Here is a 16,340-nt window from a genome sequence, read left to right as displayed (position 1 = left end):
CCGGACTGGAGCATTGGTACCCACATCAATGTCATGTTGGAGAACATGTGTTTGTCGTGGGACATCTGTAAACAGGTTAGCATATTTACCCAACAAGGTCTTCAGTTCCACACACGAATCATTAGAAAGATGTTGCAAAAAGGAATCCAGGTTAGCCAGCACTTCAGAGTTCTGCAGACTAGCAGATAACACAGACATTGCAACAGGCATTAGTCCATCATCACACACATTATCTGTCTCTGACACCACCGTCACCAAGATAGGTTTACTTGCCAGAGTAGACACATCTACTGGCTTTGTGCACATTTCACTCTCACGACTAATATACCTTTTTAACATATTGACGTGACACACTCTGTGCTTTCGCCTTCGATCTGGAGTAGAGACCACATAGTTTACATCATTTAGTTTCTTGTAAACTTTATAGGGACGCAGGGCTGACCCAGGCACTGGCAACAGAACTAAAACTTGGGCTCCAGGGTTAAATTCTCGGGGTACTGCTTTTCTATCAAAATACATTTTCATAGAGGACTGAGCAGATGAAAGAGATTTTTTTGCCATTTCACAGGCTCGATGGAGCCTGTCTCTAAATCTACTTACATACTCTAACAAGTTCTGGTGTTTACCACTCTGCTCAGTCAACAGTTGATCTTTTAGGAGTTTCAACAGGCCACACACTGTGTGTGCAAACACCAATTGTGCGGGACTAAACCCAGTGGATTCCTGTACCACTTCTCTGATGGCAAACATCAAGAGAGGAATCCCTTCATCCCACTACTTTTCCGTTTCAAGACAAAACGTTCTTAATCTTGCCTTTAATGTTTGATGGAACCTCTCCAAAGCTCCTTGACTCTCAGGATGAAATGCTGAGGAAACTTGGTGTTGGATACCCAGTTGTTGAAGGACCTGAGAAAACAGTTTTGCTGTGAAATTTGTTCCCTGATCAGTTTGTAGTCTTCGGCAGCCCAAACACAGAACAAAAGCGTACCAGGGCTTTTGATACTGACTTCGCTGTGATGTTACGCAGTGGAAACACATCCGGGAAATGAGTGGAGAGGCACATTATAGTTAATAGGAACTGGTTTCCGCTTTTTGTCTTTAGGAGCGGACCTACACAATCTAACAACAAATTCTCAAAGAGTTCACAGACAGCTGGTATTGGACATAAAGGTGCTGGTGGTATATGCTGATTTGGCTTTCCTGCCACCTGACATGCAAGGCATGATTGGCAGTATTTCACTACATCAGCTTTCAAACCAGGCCAAAAGAAGTGTTGCAAAATACGCTTATAAGTTTTATTTACCCCTAGATGTCCTGCCATCACATGATCATGCGCAAGATTTAGCACATACAGCCTATACGGTTCTGGCACAACTATTTGAAAAATGCAGCTCCACTCATTTGATGGTAGAGAAGGTGCCCACTTTCTCATTAGAATAACCTCCTGTTTATAATATGCCACACAAGACCCATGAATTTGTCGTTGGTCTACCACAGATGACCAATATTTAGACAGGGAAGGATCAGCTTCTTGAGCAGACACTAACTCAGCTCGATCCACAGGCAGAGTAAGGGTAAGACAAGTAACAGAATCTCGACTCATTGGACTGACAGTGGGATTGAGAACAGATACGTCTTTGTTCTGACACGAAGAGTCCTCAAAAAGATTAGTCAAGCTCATCTTTTCTTTAACACCTGAAGAATCGAGTAGTAGTGATCGAGTAGTTACACACATGGGAAACACAGCAGGAAATTCCTGTTGTAAGTTATCCATTCCAGCTACAGGTTCAAAAACTACTTCAGGAATGGGAAACACTTTTCCCCCAGCTAGGTCATTTCCCAGGATGACATATATTCCATCAACTGGCAACTCAGAAAGTACAGCCAATCGTATGATCCCACTGATTAGTTTTGACTGTAAATACACATGTAGGGGTACACTAACTGGTGTCAAATCTATTCCAAGCACAACTACAAATGATCCACAAAATGTATTCTCACCAATAGAAAGCACTTTATCAGTAATAAATGATTGTGCTGCTCCTGTATCGCGAAGGATCTTCACCGGCACACGACACTCAGGCTTTTCATTTAGTGAAACATAACCATCCAGGATAAAAGGATTAAAGGTAACGTCACATTTACCTTGTGGAAGTTCACACTCAGAAACATGAACAGCCTAAGCCGAAACACAAGCTACACTCTTGGGTTTGTCTCTCTTGTTATTCCATGCCTCGCACTCCGCAATCAAATGACCTGGGCGTCTACAATAAAAACAGGTACGATTCCCAGCAGTAGGTGCAGATGACTCACCAATCAGTTTGGGAGGGGTTTTGTCACTTCTAAATGACCTCTCAAAAGTTTGTGACACATGAGACCAATTCTCTAACCCTATTTTGTCCCTCCTGTTCCTGGTACTAACTCCGGGTGCCAACATCGCCTTGTTGGATGGGAACACTGTCTTATGAGGTAACACATACTCATCAGTTAAGACAGCAGCTTCAGACAGGGTTAAAACTTTTTGTTCATTCAGATGAACCACCACAGCTTCAGGGACAGAGTTTTTGAACTCTTCTAATAAAATTAGCTCCTTCAATTGACTTAAGTTGGTCACTTTAGACGCTGAACACCGCTTCTCAAATAAGTTTGCCTTCTCACGAGCAAACTCCACAAATGTCTGGTCCCCAGACTTTGAATGAGAACTAAATCTTTGCCGGTAGGCCTCTGGGACTAACTCATAGGCTCTCAGGACAGCGGCCTTAATGATCTCATAATCAAGACTCTGCTCCACACTCAGTGATGAACACACTTCCTGAGCCTTTCCACTCTATATACTCTCTGGTTGTCCCCGAGATGAAGGCCTCGTTGCCTCCAACTCCAAAGCACGAACCCACAGTCTTTGGGTTTCGCTCTCCTGTTGTCTTATTGCTAGATCCAGCTCTTTCAGCTTTATAGCCATGTTCAACTCTAAGTTACTTAGAGGAGTTGCCCCAGATGGAGAAGTGTCTAGCTTCATACCAGGAGGTGTTGTTGGTAATCTCCCAGCGGCCTCCGCCACTGGAAAAATACCAGGTTCCCCCAAGGTAACACTAGCACCCTCCACCCTAGGTAACATAGCAGGCTGAGTTCTGACAACACTCCCCGAATCCGGAGACACTGGCAAATTTTGGTCATCATGCAGTTTAGCAAGCACAAACTCCCTTATTTCAGCTTTACGCGCAGCACGTGGTATGGCTACATCATAAAACCCAGCTACCTCCAACAATTCTGCCTTCCTGCATTTACTCAAGGCCTCTACTGTTGGAGACCGAATAAATTCAGTAAATAAATAAATAAATAAAGTCAAACTCCATGTCCCCAATACAAATAGTAAAATGTGTAATTGTATAATTGTATAATTTTTTATTTGACTCTTTCATATATTTCTTTGTTTCTCTTTAAAATTATTATTATTATTATAAGTAACTTAAATTATCTGCAGTCTATTTTTTTTTATGTTTGTTGTGGGCGTACAGTGACAAACTAAAAATTAATCTGTATTGGTTTTGTACTGGCAATCTGGCACAATAATAAATGATCTTAATACTACCAAGTGTACTCAGTTATGTTTTGTAATGTATAAAATTGTAATTATAAAAAATGCAATCAAATTGCATGACTTGTGGACGACTTCTGTCTTCTGGAAAAAATTTTGTTTCATACCATCTTCTGTGAAAAGTAAAAACAGGTGAATTAAACATAGTCTAGGTAGCCTAGCACTGTATACTAATACACTGAATTATAAGTCAGCATAGGCAGAAAAGCATTAAGGAAGCTGCTTCTAGATTTAGACCCTCCTCATGATTCACTATGACTGTGGGGGGAGCTAGATGTGAGAACAAAGTGTAAAAACGTGCATTTTCTTTAAAGCTGGTTATTTGACCTGACACTCAGTACAACCATGTTACTTCTTATTTTAGCATTTATTGTTGTTGCTCACACTGGTAAATATATATTATTTATTCTTTGTTGATTACATTTAGTATTACTATTATTAGTAGTAGTATTTGTATTGTTGTTATTATCATTATTATTTATCTATTTATTTTAATACACTTACAACAATACATTTGATATTGGTTTGTGTAAATTATGTTTTTATAGCAGAAGCTGCTGACAGCATTGAACCAGACCAACCCAGTTCATCTTCAACAGAAGGAAGCAACATCACACTGTCCTGTACATATACAGGATCACCATATAATCTCCACTGGTATCATCAAAAACCTGGATCAAAACCAGAGTTTCTGGGGCTGATTATGCAATCCACAAAAGATGTCACTTTTGCTGAACCAGCTGATCCACGTCTGTCTATAAATCTTAATACAGAAGATATGAAAGTGGAGCTGAAGATTTCCTCTGCTGCTGTAACAGATTCTGCACTGTGTTACTGCGCCCTGCAGCTCACAGTAACAGCAACTCCAGTGATGCTGCACAAAAAGTCCTTCATGTGATAAGTGTTTTGTTCTCACTAGGTGGAGCTGTTTGCTTTTAACAGATAATCTTTTACTGGAAAAGTTCACAAAATAAAACAAGTTTTATCTGTTTTATTCATTTAAGTTTAAAATTAATAGAGACAATTTTTCTGATGCGCTTTGTACTGAGGCCTAATTAGTAAATTCTTGTCAATTTGAATCTTTTTCTTATCACATTTTCTCTTGTTAGCTAATGTAGTGTTTATATTGTGTCTTCCATAATGTTGGAAAATAACTTTTTTTTTTTTATTAATGATGTTCTATGTTCTTAACCTTGTTAGACCATGTTCATTGTAAGCATCTCTTTATTATAAATAATAATAATAATAACAACAACATTAATAAAGATAATGACAATCAGGTCCTGCAGCTGGTAAAATGATGTTCAATCCTCACCTGTGGTCACTCTCTGTGAGCAGTTTTGCATGTTATCCACCTTGTAGAAATATGCAGAAGGTTGAAGTGAATGTTTTGCATGTGAATGCGAATAGACAGAAAATAATAAACACCCTTGTATACTCTCTTCAGTGTCCTTGTAGGACAGTGGAAGATTTCACCGCTAACGGAGATTTCTTAGCTGGAACTGGTCTAAATCAGCTAGAACTGGGTTTGGACATCATACAATGCAACTGACACACTTTTTATCATACACATCTAGTAACATTCTACTGTACCAGTATTCTTGGAATATTGGAATATGACTACTGGCAATCATGCCCTAAGCATATATTTACATTTACATTTTTGGCATTTAGTAGACGCCTTTATCCAAAGCGACTTACATTACAGTTACAGTATACAGTCTGAGCAATTGAGGGTTAAGGGCCTTGCTCAAGGGCCCAACAGCAGCAACCTGGCAGTGGTGGGGCTTGAACCAGTGACCTTTTGGTTACTATTCCAGTACCTTAACCGCTAGGCTACTGCTTGCCCTATATTAATACTTCTAGTGAAAATTAACATTTTTCTCTCACAAAAAACAAAACAAAATCGTATAGAAGTGAGTATGCATTGTTCACTAATGATAAGGATCAAGAGACATTTAAGCAATCAACTTTGGTAACGGGAGACATTTAGCTGATATGAGGTAGAGGAGAAGAATACAGACAGAAGAGGAGTAAGGATATGAGCACTGGCGGTTTCAAACTGTTTTACAATGGAGAGATTTAGGAGGAGAAATTGGGTAGGGGGTAATCCTAAAAGAAGAACACATCAAAAGTGGAGGTAAAGAGAGTGTTTAGTGTAAAGCTGGAAATTGCTGAGTGCTGATGAATGTCATTACTGCATGTGGGTTGTGAGTTAGATAGAGAGAGTGCCCAAAGAAGACAGACTGGTGGTGGGAGAGGACTGGAGGGCATGTTGGTAAAAAAAAAAAAATAATAATAAAGTTGTTCAAAGGTGAACGGAATGGGATTTCAAGAGAGATAAAGAAAGTAGACAATAAGAATAACATTAAATATTAAAATGATTAAAGTTATGAAGCTGCAGCAACACCTGCACTTCCTGTGTGTGGCTTCTTAGAAACTTGATTCTTCATGTGATGAAATCAACACATACAGCATCATTACACAGCTCCTCACAAAACTGTGTACAGAAATGGCTTCACTATGTAATATACTGCACATTGGAAGATACACAGCACTGATTCTCACTGTAGCATCTGGTAATTTATTACCATTCTAATTAACGCTCATGTTTCTTATTAAAAATCCAATTCTTCGTTTAGTTTCCTTACAGTGTTTTTTCTTTACATTTTTTTTTCTTCACAACAGGTTTTGGAGCTGAAATTGGGCCAAGAGATACCAACATTATCAGGAAAGAAACAAAAACTGTTACTCTAAAATGTTCATATCAGTCAAGAAGCAGCTACATTTGGCTTTACTGGTACAAACAAAATCCTTATAGCGCACCACAGTTTTTACTGTACAAAGGTGCAAAAGGCAGTACAGCTCAGAGCACTCCTGATGATCCTCGATTCACGTCTGAAACAACCAGTACATCTACTGAACTTACCATCAGCAATCTAAAGCTGACAGATTCTGCTCTCTATCACTGTGCTCTTAGAGACGCCCAATGATACAAAGCTATTGAGATGCTGTACAAAAACTCACATGTCAAGTTCCTCAAAGCGCAGAAGATTAAAGTTTCTTTCTTTCTTTTTTTTACACCTTATCAGTTAACCACAACCACACACAAACATACACCTAATACACATGCAGTTTCTTTATCATTCTCTCTGTGTGAGTGCGCATGTGCGATTGAGAGTGGTGGAGAGCGGAGCGTGGTGAGCATGAGTGAAATTTTTGCCACAACTTTTTTCCAGTTTGTGTGTTGTTCAGACTGATTTCGAAGTTTGCGTGTGAGTGTTTAAGTGAAAGTGCATGTGAGCGTTTCTGTGTGTGTGTGCGAGATGCGCGGGGAGTCTGCTACCGGCATTTTGCTGGAAGCATGCCGTCCCCAAACACCAGGTGTTTTGAGAGCATGACATGCCAGCACAGTGTTAAGGTAGAGTACCGGGTGAGCACAGAGGAGTGCTGTTCGGCGGCGGGGGTCACAGTCAGTTACAATAATGTGTTGTCTGCTTCGCGAATGAACAGTGCAGTGGTGATGTTCTTGTCCTTTGTAGAGAAGGCAAGTGAGCTTGTTCGGGACAGAATCATGATTAATGATAGACTCGTGCCTGTCTTGCCCCTCATAACCCAGTGTAAAAAAAATAATCATCTCTCATCAGATCCCACTGAAATTCGCAGGCAGATGGTACAGTTTTTTTTAAGCTGTACCTCCAGAGACAGCTCCGAATCAAGGAGTTCAGCAGACTCCTGTGTGAGCTGGCTGTGGTCATAAAAGAACCTTTCTTTCGCCTCTGCGCTCATCTCTCATCAGATCCCACTGAAATTCGCAGGCAGATGGTATAGTTATTTTTTTTAAGCTGTACGTACAGGAGAAAGAAAGGTTCTTTTATGACCACAGCCAGCTCACACAGGAGTCTGCTGAACTCCTTGATTCGGAGCTGTCTCTGGAGGAGCTCTATGAGGCTCTCCAGGGTATGGAAAATGGTCGGGCGCCAGGTATTGACGGCCTCCCTGTTGAGTTCTATAAGGGGTTTTTGTCAGGATGTGATGGAGGTTCTTCAGAACAGCGTTAGGGACGGAGTGCTTCCACTGAGCTGCTTCCTGATGGAAGATTGGAAAAGGCTATTGATGAAGGTGGGGTTTTGAGGGACATACTCTCAGAATTTTTAAGGACTTTATGAGCAATGCACTTTGAGAAATAATTACAAGGTGCCTTATCTTCGCCACGATTTTGGTCAACAGCAATGGAAAAGTGTTGGCCGAATCATTGCATTTGACTGGCAGAAAGAGAAGTATCTGCCTGTAAAACTTGCACCTGTAATATTGGAACAAGCTTCCCTGGGATGCGCCAAGAGTTGTCTCGTTGCCAGCTTCCTCAAGTATGTTCCAGAGTCAGAACGAATAATCTTTGAGTCCTGTTCTTCAGATTTCAAAAGTGTGTACTTAGAAGAATTGCTGGAAGTCATGGATGTTCATAGCTGTCGAAAAGTGCCAACAGCTGATAATATTGAACAGCTCTTAGCGGAGTTTGATCACCAAAAACTGATCCAGGAACCGGCCTTTGTGATTGAGCAGTGGAGTTATGTGCTTGAACCCATGACTTTAGAATTGGAAGGTATAACCGCTGTGTATGAAAATCTACAGCCAACATCAAGAAAGGTCATCAGATCAGATACTTACCCAGCTATTATGAATGACCAGCAGAAACATGTTGGCAAGTACTTAAGCACTTACCTCAGAGAATGCGACACCCAACACTTGTCCCTTTTCCTAAGGTTTTTCACTGGATCTGATTTGTTTCTTGGCAAAAGCATTCATGTCAGTTTTAAACAAATGCAAGACTTCCAGAGATGACCAGTTGCTCACACATGTGGCGGCTTCTTGGAGTTACCAATAAATTATGACAACTACCCAGATTTCCGATATCAAATGAACAAAGTTATAGAAAGTATCGTGTGGGTAATGGACATTGTGTAGTTTTAACTTTGAGTTTCAGTAGTTTTATCAGTTTGAATGCAGTTGGTAATAAAAAACAAGCTTTTGAGATTTGTTAAAACCTGTTTTTAGTGGACAACACAAATTGTTTTCTCTTTGTCACTTTCATTCTTTCTGTGTTAGGATGTGACTGACAAGGACTTATACAGTTATATTTCAGTGGGACTCTTCTGTGTTGATCAGGAACAACCTCAGCTAAACCCATCCAAAGTAGGGATTATCTTGGAAGGCAGTGTGGTGATGGATGACCTGGCTAATCTACCCCAGGCCTTCTGTCTTATTTTTGGCCTGATCTATGCCCTGCACCTGGACTACCCTAAATACATGAAAAACACTTTCTGCTTTATTGTTACAGACAGAGGTAGGGTTGTAGGGAATGCATTGTGATGCTTATCGATGCAATCCACATAAGCAAATGCTTATGCAACAAGAAGTAGAATATTTAATTAAACGTGGTTTTGTCATGCCTTGTACTGGCCCTTGGAGTTCCCCCTGTATATTGGAGCCAAAGCCTGATGGCACGTTCCGTTTTTGCACTGATTACAGGAGAGTGAACTCTGTAACAAAAGCTGATTCCTATCCCCTACTGAGGATGGATGATTGTATCGATCGGATAGGAAATGCACAGTTCGTAACGAAACTTGATCTTTTAAAGGAATACTGGCAAGTCCCTTTGACAGATTGGGCATCCGAAATTTCAGCATTCGTGACACCAGATAACTTTCTTAAATACACAGTTCTTCTCTTTGGCATGAAAAATGCACCTGCAACTTTTCAACGATTGATGAACTCTGTATTGACTGGTGTCAAACACTGCAATGTATATTTGGATGACATAGTTATTTTTTCTTTTTCGTGGACTGAACATCGTTGTGACCTTAACAATGTGTTTGGTTTGTTTACAGGAAGCCTCACTGACTTTAAATCTTGCCAAATGCGAGTTTGGTAGAGCCACGGTAACTTATTTGGGTAAGCAGGTCAGGCAGAGTGAAGTGCGCCCAGTTGATGTGAAAGTGAAGGGAATCATGGAGTTCCCAAGACCCACCACTAAACGAGAATTGAGGCGTTTTCTGGGTATAGTAGGTTACTACCGGGGTTTTTGTAAAAATTTTGCTGATGTACTGTCTCCACTAACTGACTCGTTAAGCACAAAGAGAGATTTTGTGAGGTCTGATCTTTGTACTAACTCTTTTGAATCAGTTAAGGCATTGCTGTGTACCTGTGCTGGCTGCCTCCGACTTTAGTCGTCCATTTAAATTGGAGGTGGATGTGAGTGCTGTGGGAGCTGGTGCCGTGCTGTTGCAAGAACATGAAGATGGGGTGGACCATCCAGTTTGTTTTTACTCTAAAAAGTTTAACAAGCATCAAGTTATGTATAGCACCATCGAAAAAGAAGCCTTGGCTTTACTTTTAGCCTTACAATATTTCGAGGTACGTATATGTGGGATCTAGCCATCTACCTGTCCTTGTCTATGGGTCATTCTATAATTTGGGGTACATTTCAAATCACCAAAAAGTACAAAAACAATGTTCTCTCTCAACAGAACAATCAGTGGTTCAAGTTATTATATTCCTTTAGTGTAACATATCCACTAGCTGCAAAGCTTAAACATAATTATTTTTTTATTTTATTTAAAAGGGCAAGTAGATGTAGACTACTAGGTAACTTAGTTGACAGGTAACATAGTTGACAATTTCCCTATTTTGACCCATAACTTCAGTGGTAGACCTTGCCTGGCTGACCACATGTTATTTCTTGAACAGAGTAATGTCTAATTTGAACATACATTTGAATTAAAATTATAAAAAAAATTGTAACCATAACAATGTATGTAACATAGTTGACGGTCAATGAATATACTCATTGACAATGTTCTATTATAGATACAATATTTTTAAAAATAAGAGAACATTCACCACAGTTTGTTCAATATGCCATCTACAGAGAAAAATTATATCATGTAATGCTGGTCACATAGTTTTAGAACAAACCATTTTTGAGTTGCTGAGTGGAGTTCTGTTAGTAACATAGTTGACAGAACTTTTGCGGACAATAATAAATAAATATATTTAAATTATTTAAAAGAGAAACTCAATTTAAATTTTTTTATTTTTCTTTAGTATTTAAACTATTGAAATAAATAAAAAAAATAGATGTTGTTACCCTTAATAATTTTATTCATTATTTTGAAACCAAGGCACCCTCAACTTAAAAAACGGACACAGCAAAAACTGTTCATTTAGGAACATCATGACAAATTTCAAGCTAAATGAAGCATAGGATGCACATAATGTTTTTGTGATATTACAACGTTTTCCATTAATAGGTAAAATATGACATTTTTAACGAAAATAGTTAGAATAAATATAATTATTATCATTGGACATGGAATGTACCCCAAATTATAGAATGACTCCTATACCGACCATAACCCCTTGGTATTTCTGAACCGAATGTGTAATTCAAATCAGTGGTTGATGCGCTGGTCACTTTTAGCCCAAGGTTTCAACCTTGAAATTCATCATAAAAAGGGTTCTGAAAATGTGTTAGCCGACGCCCTGTCTCGTGCTCCTTGTGAGTGAAGTGATATCACAAAATTAAGTTTTAAACTGAGTTTTCTCTTGGTGGTGGGGGTGTTACTGACAGAGGTAGGGTTGTAGGGAATGTATTGTGTACGTGTTTTTTTTCTCCCCCCCCCCCCCCCCCCCCCCCGCCTTCTGTGTTGTCTCCGTCTGTTTAAATGACAGGTCAATGGAGTTAAGAGGATCCACCTTAGTCTGTGACGTGGCTCCTGGTGATTGGTGGAGCCACTATACTACTTTTTTTCGGCTGAACGGGAGTCATCTTATTCCATCCTGCGCCGTCAGCCAGACAAACACCAAAGTTATTGTTGTGTTGTGTACAGTGCCTTGCAAAAGTATTCAGCCCCCTTGAACTTTTCAACCTTTTGCCACATTTCAGGCTTCAAACATAACGATATGAAATTGTAATTTTTTGTGAAGAATCAACAACAAGTGGGACACAATCGTGAAGTGGAACGAAATTTATTGGATATTTTAAACTTTTTTTAGAAATAAAAAACTGAAAAGTGGGGCGTGCAATATTATTCAGCCCCCTTGCGTTAATACTTTGTAGCGCCACCTTTTGCTGCGATTACAGCTGCAAGTCGCTTGGGGTATGTCTCTATCAGTTTTGCACATCGAGAGACAGAAATTTTTGCCCATTCTTCCTTGCAAAACAGCTCGAGCTCAGTGAGGTTGGATGGAGAGCGTTTGTGAACAGCAGTTTTCAGCTCTTTCCACAGATTCTCGATGGGATTCAGGTCTGGACTTTGACTTGGCCATTCTAACACCTGGATACGTTTATTTGTGAACCATTCCATTGTAGATTTTGCTTTATGTTTTGGATCATTGTCTTGTTGGAAGATAAATCTCCGTTCCAGTCTCAGGTCTTTTGCAGACTGCAACAGGTTTTCTTCCAGAATGGTCCTGTATTTGGCTCCATCCATCTTCCCATCAATTTTAACCATCTTCCCTGTCCCTGCTGAAGAAAAGCAGGCCCAAACCATGATGCTGCCACCACCATGTTTGACAGTGGGGATGGTGTGTTCAGGGTGATGAGCTGTGTTGCTTTTACGCCAAACATAACGTTTTGCATTGTGGCCAAAAAGTTCGATTTTGGTTTCATCTGACCAGAGCACCTTCTTCCACATGTTTGGTGTGTCTCCCAGGTGACTTTTTATAGATATCTTTGAGAAATGGCTTTCTTCTTGCCACTCTTCCATAAAGGCCAGATTTGTGCAGTGTACGACTGATTGTGTCCTATGGACAGAGTCTCCCACCTCAGCTGTAGATCTCTGCAGTTCATTCAGAGTGATCATGGGCCTCTTGGCTGCATCTCTGATCAGTCTTCTCCTTGTTTGAGCTGAAAGTTTAGAGGGACGGCCGGGTCTTGGTAGATTTGCAGTGGTCTGATACTCCCTTCATTTCAATATGATCGCTTGCACAGTGCTCCTTGAGATGTTTAAAGCTTGGGAAATCTTTTTGTATCCAAATCCGGCTTTAAACTTCTCCACAACAGTATCTCGGACCTGCCTGGTGTGTTCCTTGGTCTTCATGATGCTCTCTGCGCTTTAAACAGAACTCTGAGACTATCACAGAGCAGGTGCATTTATACGGAGACTTGATTACACACAGGTGGATTCTATTTATCACCATCAGTCATTTAGGTCAACATTGGATCATTCAGAGATCCTCACTGAACTTCTGGAGTGAGTTTGCTGCACTGAAAGTAAAGGGGCTGAATAATATTGCACGCCCCACTTTTTAGTTTTTTATTTCTAAAAAAAGTTTAAAATATCCAATAAATTTCGTTCTACTTCACGATTGTGTCCCACTTGCTGTTGATTCTTCACAAAAAATTACAATTTCATATCGTTATGTTTGAAGCCTGAAATGTGGCAAAAGGTTGAAAAGTTCAAGGGGGCTGAATACTTTTGCAAGGCACTGTATTTTCTTTTGTAATTGAAAGTTAAATTATTTATGTAATTTTTTATATTTATATGTTATCAAGCCTAAAAGCAAAGTGGGGGGTAAGGCCCTGTTTTGTTATGTTTTCTCCTGGTTACAGTAGAGAGAGAGGCAGGGAAAACATTGTATTTTGTTAGTTTCTTACACCAGTTAGAAATATTTTGTTTGTTATTTTTCTGGGGCTTTAACTTACCCCCAAAGCTAATTACTTAACAAATATAAAGAATTCAGGCTTGTAATTAACTGTTGTTTCTTGGCGTGTTTTAAAAAAAATATTTTTTCTGGAGGTGGGGCAGGAGGAAGGGGTGTCCCTATGTCCAGTCTGGTTTGCCCAGCTGTGACATGGACAAATCAGCAAAACTATCAGGGGAAAGAAATCTGTACAAGGTTATTATTAGAATTCTCCAGCTAGTCAATCATGTTGCAGCTGTATACATTGTATAGACATTAATAATAGCTACAGTTAATGACTTTGTCTCTGGCATGATTGTTGGTGTTGAATGGGCTACTTTAAGAATCAAAACTGTTCAAACCTCCAATGCAAATTAGATTTATTAGCATCATTTCTAAACTTTTAGCTGTCTACAATAAACCAATCAAGCTAGAACACTTTAAATAGCTCAACATAGCATTAACATCAACATAAAATGCCACTTTTAATGACTACTGCAGTCTGAATTATTCAACCCCCTGAATACAATCCCTCATAAGAGCAAATCAGATGTTGTCTCAAGAACACCTGATGCAACTTATCAAGGGCTTAGCTGCATCAGGTGTTTTATTGAGATAAAACACATCAAATACTTGGACTGGCTCTGGGTTTGTTGACTGTGAAGTTTGATTGTTGTAGTGAGGAAAAGTCGACACATGATGGCAGAAAGTATCTACATTATTCTAGACAGAGCTGTACTGAAGGAAAGGAAAGTTGAAGAGAGGAAATGGTTCAGACATACATAAGAAATTATAACAGACTTTGAACTACATGATTCTGCAGTTCAGTCATGCCAGTGCTTCATTACTTTTGCATCCTTTCCCTTCTTTTAGGTAAGAAATCAAATTTCAGATATTGTTTTAAAGACCTTTAATGTTTTATTGCCTATTAGCAGAGTACAGATTTATTATCAGTTTATTTAATCTATAGTTAAAATGTACGTTAAAGTATGATTTGATGGTGGATACCCAGAACGCTACTTAACAACTGTTTAAATAATTTAAATTTACTTTTCTTTTTTTCCAACAGATTATAACTCAGCACAGGAAATTAAATCTGTTTCTACCATTAAGAATGAATTGGAGGGACATTTTGTTATTTTATCCTGCAGTTACAGTGGAGGATACAGTCAAAATAATAACCTGCAGTGGTATCGTCAGTTCTCCACATTCAGACCAGAGTTCATTGTGCTGGTTAGTGAGCTTGAAAAAGAAGCTCTAGGTTCTAAATTTTCTGTAAAGATAAATGAAGATAAAAATCGAGTGGATCTGAACATCTCCTCTGCTGCAGTATCAGATTCTGCTCTCTACTACTGTGCTCTGCAGCCCACAGTGACAGGAAATCATTCTATACTGTACAAAAACTAAACACCTAAAATCAGTGTGCTCTGTTATACCTGAATAGTGTTGCTGTTAGGGCTGCAACGATCAGTCAACATAATCGACAACGTCGACTATAAAAATTTGTCGACGTGGAATTTCATTGTCGATGCTTCGTTATTATTGCAAAGCACTAAAGGAACTGCAGGGGGCGCAGTATCGCTTCCATTGCCTGCCGTGAGTGAAGTCGGTGCAAACAAACAAGAACAGCATTAATGATGGCGCAGCCTGGAGTTTGTGAAGATGGAGAAGCAAATACAGCGAGAGCGAGACATTCTAAGGTATGGGAGCATTTCAGCCTAAATAAGCCGAAGAAACGAGCTGAATGCAGACACTGCAAAACAGAATTGTCATTCCACGGCAGCACTACAGTGATGCACGAGCACCTCATACGCAAGCACCCTGCAGCCGTGATTGCCAGCGCTACTCCGGACAGGTACGTTTTTACACCGCTTCATGCTTTAGCCAACGTGGTTAATGTTTGTTAGCTAGCTAGTTTACCTATCGTAAAACTTAGAGTAAAGCTCTTAGAGTAAAGCTAAGAGTTCGCTATTTTTCAGGTTTGTTAGCTAACTAACGCATTAAGTGCAATAGTTAATCAGTGATTTATAGGAGTAACGTTATAAAACTTTATATACGTTTTTATAACGTTATAGCCTAACGTTACCCTGTCTCGTCTTATATATTTTTTGCTCACGTTGATGAGAGCATTCATTCTAAATAATAAGCATTCTCCACTTAATGGTAGCTAGTTAGCTGGCATTAATTCACTCTGTATTAATCCTGTTATGGTTTAGTTGACATAGCCAGTACATTATTTGTAATAAACTATGATACATAACCTTCAGTTTGTGATAATTTATATAGCTTTTTGTTTTCTCTTTCTATTAATAGCACTAAGCAAAGGCGTGTGGATGACTTTGTCCAGAAAAGAGGCTCATGCACCCCTCAAATGGCTGAGATCTTGACAGACAGCATCCTCAACATGTTTATCAATGACATGAGACCAATATTCATAGTTGGAGATGAAGGCTTTAAGAAGATGATAAACACATTCCACCCAGGTTACACCTTACCTTCCAGAACTCATTTTACCAAGCTCATGGAGGCAAAATATGAATATACTGTGGGTAAGGTTAAAGAATTTCTTAAGTCAACCAAGAACAAGATTTCCCTGACAGCTGATGCCTGGACCAGTGTTGCCACAGAGGCATATCTCGGCATCACTTGTCACTTTATAAGTGATGAGTGGGAGCTCACTAGCTTCTGCCTCACAACATTGCCACTAGAAGAACGACACACTGGACCCAACATTGCTGCATGGATTGAGCAGACTGTGGAACTGTTTGAGATTCATCCAAACAAGATTATGGCCGTTGTCCATGACAATGGCTCCAATATTGTGCTGGCACCAAACATCTTGCAGGAAAAACATGGGTGGATGTCTGTCCGCTGTGCAGGCCACACTTTACAGTTGGTGGTCAATAATGCACTGAAACAACCTCAGATCAGTAAAGCACTGGGAGCAGCAAGGTGTCTCGTGGAGCACTTCAAACAAAGTGAACCGGCTTCAAGCAAGCTGAAAACCAAACAAAAACAGATGACAAACTTGTCCAGGACATTTCTACCAGGTGGACACTGA

This window comes from Trichomycterus rosablanca, chromosome 4, assembly GCF_030014385.1.
Source record: "Trichomycterus rosablanca isolate fTriRos1 chromosome 4, fTriRos1.hap1, whole genome shotgun sequence".
Taxonomy (NCBI): domain Eukaryota; kingdom Metazoa; phylum Chordata; class Actinopteri; order Siluriformes; family Trichomycteridae; genus Trichomycterus; species Trichomycterus rosablanca.
The sequence above is the reverse complement of the archived record's forward strand: the minus strand, read 5'-3'. Positions refer to the sequence as shown.